Source organism: Rhinolophus sinicus, chromosome 4, assembly GCF_057876585.1.
Source record: "Rhinolophus sinicus isolate RSI-liver-muscle chromosome 4, RSI-T2T, whole genome shotgun sequence".
Lineage (NCBI taxonomy): Eukaryota > Metazoa > Chordata > Mammalia > Chiroptera > Rhinolophidae > Rhinolophus > Rhinolophus sinicus.
The window spans coordinates 90,749,662-90,761,689 of NC_142504.1; the positions used below are offsets into that span (position 1 = coordinate 90,749,662).

Genomic DNA, 12,028 nt, shown 5'->3' on the forward strand with positions numbered 1-12,028 from the left:
TAAAAATCCTAGGGGGTGGGGAAAGAGGTCAACTGGACAAAAGTTGTAGAAGTAAATATGAAGAGAACTAGAAAGATCAAAACATACATAGAAATAAATGAGAATGAAAATATATCAAAATTATTGGGATGCTGTGAAAGCAGAATTAACAGAGAAATGTATATCATTATAGCCCTATCTCAAGAAAGAAGAAAAATCCCAAATAAACAAACTAACATTACATTAAAAAAAACAAAAAACAAAAAAATGCCAGAGTATTTAATGAACTTCCGTCCATGTGGCTTTAAGCTACCAGGACACAGACTCTTTCAACACCCTTAATCTTCTCCTCAGCTCTTCTGCAGAAGAATTTGTCCTTCACAATGACTGGCTGCTTTCAGAGCTTTCCCATCCCCAGAACTTTTTAGTAAGTAGCCCAGTTGCACCACATCAATGATAGGAGCAGCTCCAGTTTTGTTTCTGGCAGTATTTACCTGTGTCTGCTCCCTGACCAAGGTCCACAGTTTATCAAGGCTGACAGTTTGGCAGAAGCTCTGGTTCTTCTTTAAGTGGTTATGCCTCATACCAACTTTCTCAAAGTAACCTGGGTGATATTTGTCACAGTTGATCCTGAGGTGATGCATGCCACCAGCATTACCTCAGCCTCCTGGGTGCTTCCAGTGCTTGCTGATGTGGCCGTGGCCATGGCTCATGTGGACCCGAAGTTTCTGAGTTTTCCTCCATCTGGATGGTATGTCATGAGCTAGGATGAAGGACCCCTAACATTACATCTTAAAGAACTAGAAAAAGAAGGACAAATGAAACCCCCAAATCTGCAGAAGGAAGGGAATAATACAAATCAGAGAAGAACTAAATTAAATAGAGAACAAAAAGACAATAGAAAAGAAATTAATGCAACAACATGCTGGTTCTTCGAAAAGATTAATAAAATTAATGAACCATTGGCTAGACTCACTAAGAAAAAAAGAGAAAAGACATAAATAAATAAAATCAGAAATGAAAGTGGGGAAGTTATCACGAATGCCACAGAAATACAAAGAATCATCCAAAAATACTATGAAGGACTATATGCCACCAAATTCAATACCCTTGAAGAAATGGACAAGTCTTAGAAATATATAGAATAAGCTGAATCATCAAAAACTGGAAAATCTAAATAGACCGATCAATAGTAAGGAAATTGAAACAGTCATCTAAAACCTCCCCAAAAGCAAAAGCCCATGACCAGATGGCTTCACTAGTGAATTCTACCAAACATTCAAAGATGATTTAATATCTCTCCTCAAAATCTTCCAAAAATTAAATAAAAGACAATACCTCGTAACTCATTTTATGAAGCCAACATTACCCTGATACCAAAACCTGGTAAATATAACACAGAAATAGAAAACTACAGACCAATATCTCTAATGAACACAGACAAAAAAATCCTAAACAAAATACTAGCAAATCAAATACAGCAATACATTAAGAAAATTTTACATCATGATCAAATAAATTTCATTCCAGGGACAAAACGATGGTTCAACACCCACAAATTGATCAATGCAATACACCACATAAACAAAGGATAAAAATCATGTGATAATATCAATCGCTATAGAAAAAGTATTTGATAAGATACAACATCCATGTATGATTAAAACAATAAAGTGGATATAGAAATAAAGTATCTCAACATAATAAAGGCCATATATGACAAACCCTCGGCTAATATCATACTTAATGGTGAAAACCTGAAAGCCTTTCCTCTAAGATCAGGAACAAGAGAGAGATGCCCCCATCACCACTGTTATCCAACATAGTGTTGGTTGGAAGTTCTAGCCAGAGAAATCAGGCAAGAGAACAAAATAAAAGGCATCCAAATTGTGAATGAAGTAGATAGGATAAAAGCATATTTAGACAGTAATATGAATAACATTTAGAATCAAGCATGCATCATTAATCTCAGGGTGATTCCTAGTTTACAGATTGTATAAGTTGGGTGTATGATGGGGCATTTGTAAAGATAAGAAACATGTAAGATGACTATATCAAGTTTAGTTTTAACTATATCAACATTAAAGTATATTGGGAATATTTAGGAGAATATGTCAGGTGAGAAGATGGCTCCTGAATATGAGTATTTGTGAGCTATCTTCTTATGCCTGGTAGTTCTAATCGTAGGAAAGGATGGACTTGCTGAGGCAGGGAGTGTGAGTGATAAGAGAAGTGTGAAGAAGACTCAGCTTTTAGAGTTTGAAAAACTACGCACCATGAATGCCAGGCCTCCCCATTAAATTAATAATTCAATATTTAGGATGGCCTCCTATTGAATTAGGAACAGAACCTGGACAACTGGATAAAAGATACATGGGAATTTGAAGGATTGTAATAAATTTTCTAGTGGCTACAATAACTTATTATAGATTTGTCTGTGTAGATTAACACTGACAATTATTAATACCTCTTGATTTTTCCTGAAGATCAAGCGAGTAACTGATCACGTATGTTAATTTTCCACTTTTTTTCTCCTATAAATAGAGACAGTAGACTATCATTCATAGTGTTGCTCAATATCCCTTATATGAACACCTGAGAAACAAAATTTTCTCATAGCTTGTACTTGCTCTTAACTCAGAATATTTCTGACAAGGTAATCTCCCTGCTCTTCAATAATCAGGTCATTTGTCCCCTCAAGCTAAACCCCTGGTATCCTTTTTAAAATGTAAACGTCTTTTCTTTGGCTTCAAGGCTCCTTCCTGCTTTGCTCACCTGTGTATTTGTTTCCCTCAGATGTCTAGGCTTCTCACCACTACACTATCCTTCCTGCCTTCAAAGTAACTTAATTATGTAGGTCATTCTTTTCTCTTTTTCAAGCTTTTATCCCTTTCTGCATCCTCTTACATCTTCTCCGTTGGGGTTGTCTACAACTCAGATATCCCCAGTTTTATTTTTCTTTTTAAAAGGTGGGCTCTTCCTCCAGAAGTTGAGAGAGACACCCAAGTCTCTGAAGATAGGCTTTTGAGCCATCTGTAAACTAAACTGATTAGTCAGTCCAGTGCACTGTGGGAATATATAAAAATAGATAAACATGAATATTCCTGCTCTCTAGTTTTCTTATAATTCACTTTGAGTATAGAGTATCTTTCAGCCCCCCTTCCCCCTTTCAAATTTGGAAACCAGAAAACAACTCAGGTTTTTATGGCAGGTAGTACAATTAAGACAATTAAGGTGAAATAGGAAATAAAAGTGCTGTCTGATGGAAGCGCATACTCTTCTTCCCACCCCACTTCTACGTGATCTAGTCAATTACTTCTAACCCCCCCCTTACCTTTTCTGAAAAGCAAGACTATAATAATGACAATATATTTTTATAGGCTTTTATGTCAATAGTCATAATGCCAATAACGTTGATAGATTTTTAGTGCATTAATTGGTTGCTTTGGACATTTGCATGCATTTGAACTTATCATATCACTGGTGTGGCTTTCCCCTCCCTTTCAAAGATTTGGGCAATGTCTTCTCTCAAATCTCCCTTGACAATCAGCACTAGGAAAGGCTGATATGTGAATCTCCCAAGCCGTTCTTAATTAATCATATTTGAGTAAAAACGACTTCCACTCTAATAGTTCAATATGCAAGAAATATGTATCTGTCTGTAGATAGGATCTGATGTGGTTCGATGCCTATCAATTCAAAAAAATAAAATAGTAACCCAACACTCATGCATCTCACAATGTAAAGGAAGGTGAAGGCATGGGTACAGCTAGCTGTAGTATAAGTTGGAACAGAGTTTTTCTTGGGGAAGTGCCATGAAGATTCATTGAAGAGGGTGACAACTTTCACTGGAAGACTTAAAAAGTTCCCTGATGGGAAGGGGAGAGCTCTGTAGAGGTGACCAAATAAACAGGCACAGAGAGTGGAAAGAATGCACTATGTCCAAAATTCTGCGAGTAGCAGGGGAGTAGATATATGCAGCTAAGTACCGGGGAATGAGGTTGTGAAGATGGTGTAGGATGCAGCATGGAGAGTACAATGCCACATGAGTAGAGACATTCATCCTGGGGTGTCTAGAGCACTTATCACCTATTATTAATAGCAACCTTTTGGTTTAGATAGCAGATTATGTGATTATCCTGTCCATAAGGAGCAGTGACAGTCCTATAGATTGATGCTTTCCACAGTGCATTTAACAGAAGTGCAAAACAAATGTTGATAAGGACTCTGAACAAAAAAATGCCATTGACTATTGTGAGAATATTGTTTAAAACTTACGTCCTTCTTAAAGACATGCAATGCATGCTTACAAGTCTTGTGTTATAGAAACTTATTTAAATATTTTGGTGATTTTTGACCACAGAAACGTCTTTATCACAGGACACAACATAACATATCAAGAAAGTGGAAATGGTTGTCTTTTGATTGGAAGAGTGTTACAGGATAAGTTTTATGTGATAGGGAGATTAATCTTTAGAAAGCTGGGTTAATAAGTGACAAACACGCGAGGTGGCAAGATATATTATATTTTTAACATTTTTACTTATGCTCTATCTTAATCTAGTATGACAGATTGCATTTTCCTACAATGAATGCAATAACTTCTCATATTGCATGTAGTCTTCCAGAACCTTGCAACTCCTCCATCAAGAGGTGGAATCTAAATCTCTCCGCCTTGAACACAAATCAGCTTTTGTGGCTGACTTCACTAATAGGATGGTGTACAAGTTATGCTATGTGAGGTCCTAGTTTAGGTCATACAAGATGGTACAGATTCTACCTGACTCTCAAGATACGTACTTTTTGATCCCTGAGTCACCCTTTAAGAAGTCCAGCCAATCTAAATCTGCCACGCTAGAGAGACCACATAGAGATAAAGAGAGATGCCTGAGGATCTCCATATGTTCTGCTGCCAGCCATCTGTGCCTTCTCAGCTCAGGTGCCAAATATATGAGTAAGGAAGACTTGGAGACCACTTCAGCCTCAGCCAGTGTCTGTCTTATTCTAGCTACATGAGACACCCTGAGTAATAACTGCTAACTGATCCCAATCAGTCACCACCCCCACCCGCCCCCCAAAAAAACCCAAACAAACAAACAAAAACAAACAAACAAAAAAACTACTAGAGATAATAATAATAAATGACTGTTTTTGTTTAATGCCACAATGTTTGGCACAGTCTATTGCAAGGCATTCGATGACTGGAGCAACCGGATTTATAACAGCTTCAAAAAGTCTTAAAACATGATTAAATAAAATTTTAAAAGGGGAACGGACAAAATTTAAACAACAAAGTAAACATAGTAAAGATAAAATGGAGCTAAATGTGAGGTCAGTTCTTAACCCATGATGTGTTTTCTTTAAATCGGTTAAAGGTGTTCCCAAATGTGGTTCTAAGCTTTCTAAGAGCCACAGCCACCATGGACTCTTTCATCATCAGTACTGACCAAGTGGGTGGATGGAGTCTCACAGTAGAGGATTATTCCTTAAAAGGTAATGGATGAACTAGACAATGAGCACAACACCAGGAAGTTCAGTCAAAGTCTGCAGAAGATAAGGGATACTGAGAGTGAAGGGGTGCAGTGAGTGAATCAAATATTGAACACGAACAAAAAACCCATTTAAAGGAAAAGAGTTTTTAAATAGCATTGATTTAACTTAATAAAAGAGAAGAAAGTATCAAATATGATTCTGATATTATGAGTTCTGGTACCTAAGAGAATGGTGCTCCTATAAAGGAAAATATGGAAAACAGAGAAAAATGCTTGCAAGAACAATTTTGTTTGAAGTTTTGTAGATGGTCGGACAACCAGACAGTGATATTCAACTCTATAGGCAGATTGAAAGAGGGGATGTGATGCCGAACATTAGTAAAATTGACAAGTTCTAAGATTTATTAGTTGTCTTTCTGGAGGTGAAAGTTGAAGCGGTGACCATCAGTACAATTGTCCGGAGAAAGTGGGGAGAGAAAAAAAATTAAAAACACGAAATCTCAAGACAGTATGAGTGCGTAAAGGACCTAGAAAGGATGATGGACAAAGAGACAAACAAAACAAAACGTGGCATTAAAAGTTGTACTGTTAGTTAATAATCATTCCAGAATGCCAACTTCTTTATGATGAAGGAGGAGAAGAGAAAGAAGGAAAGGATAAAAAGGCAAGACAAAGAAGGAAAAGAAAAAAAAAAAAAATGTGGAAGAATAGAAGCAGTAGGAGGAAGAAAGTATTGAGTTAATCAAACTGCAAAATATTGACCTCTTCAAATCTTCCAGCTAACTCATAAGCTGGAAACATTTGATTAGGGTTTTGGAGAGTGGAGTGAGGGGCACCCCTTCTAATGCTCACTGGAGCCAAGCAAAGGTGGTCCCACCGTGTAGCCCTAGGCTGAATTAATCAAGCTGGCTTTGTAACCAAAATGCTGGCTGTTGCCACTCTGCTCCCTTAATGTGCAGCACAAACCCATTTACTTGTTTGATTTTGCTCCTTTTTGGTAAATAATTTACATAGTTTTGCATTAGCTCAATTTGCAAAAATTGAGCAAACAGTGCAATTTTCTGTAATTATGCCAGTGCAAGACAGAAGTAAAGTCTGGCTGAGAGAGGCTTTATCTGAACTAAAAAGACATTTGGTGGAAATGGAGCATGAGAAGAAAATGAAGATCTGCTTAAATTGGCTCTGGTCAAAGTGAGAAAGAATAGAACACAATTCAGTTAACACTCTAACTGAAGTAGAAGTCTTTGTTTTCCCTCTTCTCCTCTAAAAGTTGTCAGGTGGGCATATGTACACCATGCATATGGTGTTATGCCTGCCCTCCCAGAAAGGAAACAGATACTGTTGTAATCTCTGCCAATGTGATTTTCACACTCATAAATACATATACTACTTCTTTAACTGAACTTCACTGTTCTTCACTCTGACCCTGTATTTTGCACATCTTTCATTCATCTACTATCCCAAAATACCCTACAGGAACAAAATCAGGAAATTAAAGTTTGAAGTTTATTTTGTCAAGTGCAAGGCTTTACTAGATTGCCAACCAAGTGCATGACTTTGGCTAGATATTTGTGATGAAATTTGGAGAGCCTGAGAGATATGTAATTGTTTAAACTCTGGGCATGTGTCATCAGGGTATGTATTTCAGCATCCCTGCCAATCTCTGAATTGTGGAAAATTGGTGTGATTAGTCCTTTCAGTCTTCTGTAATTGGAATGTGGTCTAGAAAGGGGTGGTTTGCTTTTATAAATTAAGGAATCAAGAGGAAACTCCCCATTCCTCTTGTTAATTTGATCCATTTAGGCAATGGTTCTGGTTGAATCTAATCCCAAATTAGTCTTTTTGCTTATTTTAATATACATAGTCTAATCTGGCTGGGTCCTGTCAATATCCAGCTATGGCTTTGGCAAAATCAGTTATTAACTTGATGGCTCCATTTCCTCATTTTTAAATGTGTGCTATATTATATGATCTCTAAACTCCCTGGCAACTGAAGAATTTTTATCAGAATCTCATTATAACCATTTACATTAAATATAGATGTTATTTTTATAAATATATACAATTAAGTAAACACAATCTTTTTTTTTTTTTTTTTTTTTTTTTTTTTTCTGTGAGACTCAAGTGAAATGATATCTTTGCACTCTGGAATTCAGGGAGTCGTCTTCCTTGCTGAAAACTCAAATACACAGTGGATCTGAACTTTTTTTAATGGACAAATTCCATTCTACATCTATTCTTTTTTGTGGAGCCAGTATAATTATATTTTATATAATATGTACTCATATAAATTATACAGTATGTTCTGTCTCATGGACAGTTTTTGTTTTAGTCTATTCAGCATTAATCACTCCTTTTGCTTATAACAACCACCCAGTTCACGTTTGTGGTCCCATCTTGCCCCATCTTCACTGAGACTGTCAATTCTCATGCCTCACTTTCTCAACACATGGGTTGACTTAGGTTTATCCTTCGCATACACTGTTCCCCTGATTTTCATGGTTGATAGGGGCTAGACATATTAAAATAATCAGTTACACTGCTGAGACTTTTCTCTTGAGGTTTGATGTATGGATTCTAGAGGAGGAAAAGTCTTTTTTTTCCATTTGGATAATAGTACACAAGAATATAAGCCTCAAACTACCAGACATTATATTTTTAGTCATGTTGGGAAACCTGCCTGAGAACAAAATCAGCATGCTGAGAGATCCAAGATGGAAGATGGAGGGAGTGAAAGCAAGAGAGAGAAAAAGATGGTGATATGATCTGGACGTGGCCATGCACACAGTTCAATTCACCGTCTTTGGACTGCCCAGATGCATAAACCAATATAATGCCTGTTATAGAGGTTTAGATCACTGTTCAAAGTACCCCTGCCCTTTCTACCACCCTCATGGGAGGGTTATGTCTCCCCTATACTTTGATGTTGAGTTCTTCCCCATGACTTACTTTGCAGATAGGATTTTAACAAATGTGATGTAAACAGAGGCTTAAAATGTATTTGCCTTGTTGGTCTTGTCCTCTGGTGCTTCTTTCACAAACATGAAAAGTGCTGCTTGTGCTTTCAGCTTGGGCTTTATAATTTATATACATGGAACAGACTCAAACACAACACATAGTAAGAAGCCAAGACAAGCTGACCCACCAAGTCTTAAAAGAAAATAAATGATTGTTACTATAAGCCACTGAGTACTGGGGTGGTTTGTTAACACTGATAGCTGATATATACTTTTTAAAAATATAATCTAGTGTTAGTCAAGAATCATTTGGTTGCTACTAAAAGAATTTTGACTACTATGGAAACTTTCTTTTCCTTGAAATAAACTTATGAAATAATATTTCCTCTGAGCTTTTATAATTGATAAAATTCCAGGATCTGTTTCACTTTGAAATTGTAGATGCAGTAGGTAGGCGGGAGGTAAAAACTGCTAAATAATCAAATAAGGGAGAAGTGGAGTGATATCAAAGGGTAGAGAATACTATCAACCAGAAATTCTAGCTACTCCAATTTTTGAAAACTCACAGCATAAACTTAAATAAGGCTAGAAATGAGTCAATTAATTTTCTATCCACTGTATCCATGCAAAGAACAAAACTAAAATGTTGAAGCTATTAAAAAACAAACAAACAAACAAACAAACAGAAACACACACACACACACAAAAAAAAACCTACTTAGAAGAAAAGCTGGAATAGTACCCAGGTGTTGTCTGTAAAGCCCTTTTGGTCAAAATAGAGTGCATGTAGTTTAGTTTCAAAATAGAGTGTTTGTAGTTTAGTGGTTACCAGAGGGTAAGGGGGATGGGGGGTGGGAGATGAGGGTAAGGGGGATCAAATATATGGTGATGGAAGGAGAACTGACTCTGGGTGGTGAACACACAATGGAATATATAGATGATGTAATACAGAATTGTACACCTGAAATCTATGTAATTTCACTAACAATTGTCACCCTAATAAATTTTTTTAAAAATAGAGTGCTTGTGCTTTTCCCTTTATTTTGTTTAATATACATTCTCAATGGTGATGATAGCTAATTGCCACATGACCAAGTAGACTGTAGATTGGCCCATGAAATTCACTTGTTAATTAAGATCAGTGAAATAATCAACTTGACAGCAGAATTGTTTTAACAAGAGAAAGTGACAACCTCATTGATTTTTTGCTGGTCAGCCTCTGAATAGTCAATACGATGCCCAGGCGAAGTGACATTTAAAAAAAAAAAAAAGTTGTAGACGTATGAATCAAGAGTGGTCGTACCCAAGTCTAACATAGAGACTATGCACTTCTAAGAGATCCTAGAATTTGATCTGATCCTAGCTTTTCAGAGATCTTTTCTGTGGAGATAAGACATGCAGGAAAAAAAAAACTGTAAATGAACATTTAATGCTGAGAAAGACACTGAGAAGTTAATTAATGTTAACCCTTTTACATATAATCACAGTAAGCTTATCCCATGTTTGTTCTTCTCTTTTAAAATGCATTTTAATCTTGAAATACTTTCTTTGTGTGTGTGGTTGAGAAGAGGTCACAGAAGATGAGGCACTATTAATTTCCGTTATTCCTGTTGATTTTCCCTTATTACTAGTATTTCTCCTTTGCCTCCTCTTTGGATAACAGAGAAAGAACACTACAAAAAGCAATCTTTCACATTTAAAAGAAAGCCCGATGCCCTATCCTGGGTGTGTTGTCAAGAAAAAAATAAATAAATAAGCTCTGTCTCTCCAATAACTGTGAAATTTCTTTGTCCCTAGAGAGGCCTGCTTTCTGTATCTTGGCCAACACATGACTTTCTTTCTTTATAAATACAGCCAGTGTGATCTCCAAAGAGATAAATGATGAATAAGGTAGAGGCTATTTATAGTCTGGCTAGGAAAAACAATTTCACTTAACAAGGATGTCGGTTAAAATAATTAATGTAGATCAAGTGGACAGAGGAGCCTGTTGGAAAGTGATTAAACAGACAGCCTGATCCAGGAAGAAATGCACCACTCAGATACTGGGGAATCATTTCTTTCGGTGACTGGGACAGTTATTGGTTAGATGCTCACCCAAGGTCTTGACAGACCAGGGCAAAGTCTTTCTAGATTGTATTAAATATAGCATACACTCACATTCAACAAAACACCTGGTTTGTGTTTAGAACACCTGGTCTATTCAAATGAGTCTTCTCATTTTACATATCTCTTTGGTTTTATTCAGAGGTAACAGGTGTGTAAGTGAAACGTGTGGCTTTTATTTGGCGACAGTTTATTGAGTACCTACGTGTTACCATGGTAACGATGTCTACCATGATAATAAGTACCACATAGATGTCTCCCTTGAATATCATATATTAAAAGGAAAATAAGAGCAGAAAACTAAAACAATGAAATTAAAGGTTTATGTGAGTTTAAATAGGATTTCAAAAGTAAAATATACCAGTCTGTGTAGGTGTGATCAGAAAGAAATATATGGAAGAACTAGGCCTTGAAGAACCAGCAAGATTGATAGAAGGAAAAGCTTGATATCCCAGGCTTGTCGCCTTTCCTGACAACTAGGCCACGTCATTGTGAGCACACTAAGTTGTTCCTCCGCTGGAGGTGAGGGTGGGGATTCTCATCTAACTCCTACAATAGTCGTCCAAATCTAGATGCGGCTTAAAACTGTCAAAGCTGACTATTGTGAAGTTTGGAAAATTTGGGTTAGCCTACCAAAAGTGCTGTGAATTTGGGTCTCATATCTCCACTCCAGCTTAATTGAATGTTAATAAAGTCATAATATCATGGCCACCTGATTGCAGAGCAGTGCAAATTGGAACACACAAACTTTTATTTCCCCCCCAATTTGGCTTTTACTCATTCCACATATCTCTGTAGTGAAATGGAAACACTAACCTCAGAACTATTTCTGCTTTAGCACTTGTTATTTCTATCTCCAATGATCCTCTATTTTGAGAAAGAAAAAACATCTAAAGCACTCTGCAGAAGGTTCTATCAGTTTCAGACAGCATGATCGCGGCATGTTAGTCTCTTCATCTCATGTTGGTCGGGTAGCCCGATGAACAGGATATTCTTTATTAATAAGGAAACAATGACTATAGAATGCATGCAAATCTTGTAAGGAAGCGGAACCGAATGGCACTGAAATGGCTTTACAACCCTGGAATTGCATGATTTTCTAATTCATGGCTGACACTGTCAAATAAGCATCAGTACAAACAAGTATAGAGTTCGTTGTAGATTCCATATCTGCAGAGGGTAGGAAATGCCAAGAGCTGGTGTGGCATACCTGAATGAGGAGGGAGATCAGACTCACAGACTGGATTCAAACAATCTGTCCACACTGCGGTAGTCCATTTATTTAAAAGTTATTTAAAATCTCTGCCTCAGCTCCACCATCTACAAATAGCATCTATTGTGGCAGAATACTGTGCGTTAAAACGAAATAACATATACAAATAATCTAACAATAATAGATGCTTCATAAACATTAGCTAGCTTCCTACTTAGCCTGGAAATCTGTCAAAGAATGATTTGATTGAGTGTCGTGAAAGTCAAGAACATTGAAAGCATTGT

The 12,028-nt window shown here is 36.8% G+C and overlaps 1 pseudogene; it reads right to left on the reverse strand.

Moving 5' to 3' along the window:
- Positions 1-283: 283 nt before the first annotated feature.
- Positions 284-10,746, reverse strand: LOC109452093 (large ribosomal subunit protein uL15 pseudogene; annotated as a pseudogene).
- Positions 10,747-12,028: the final 1,282 nt, after the last annotated feature.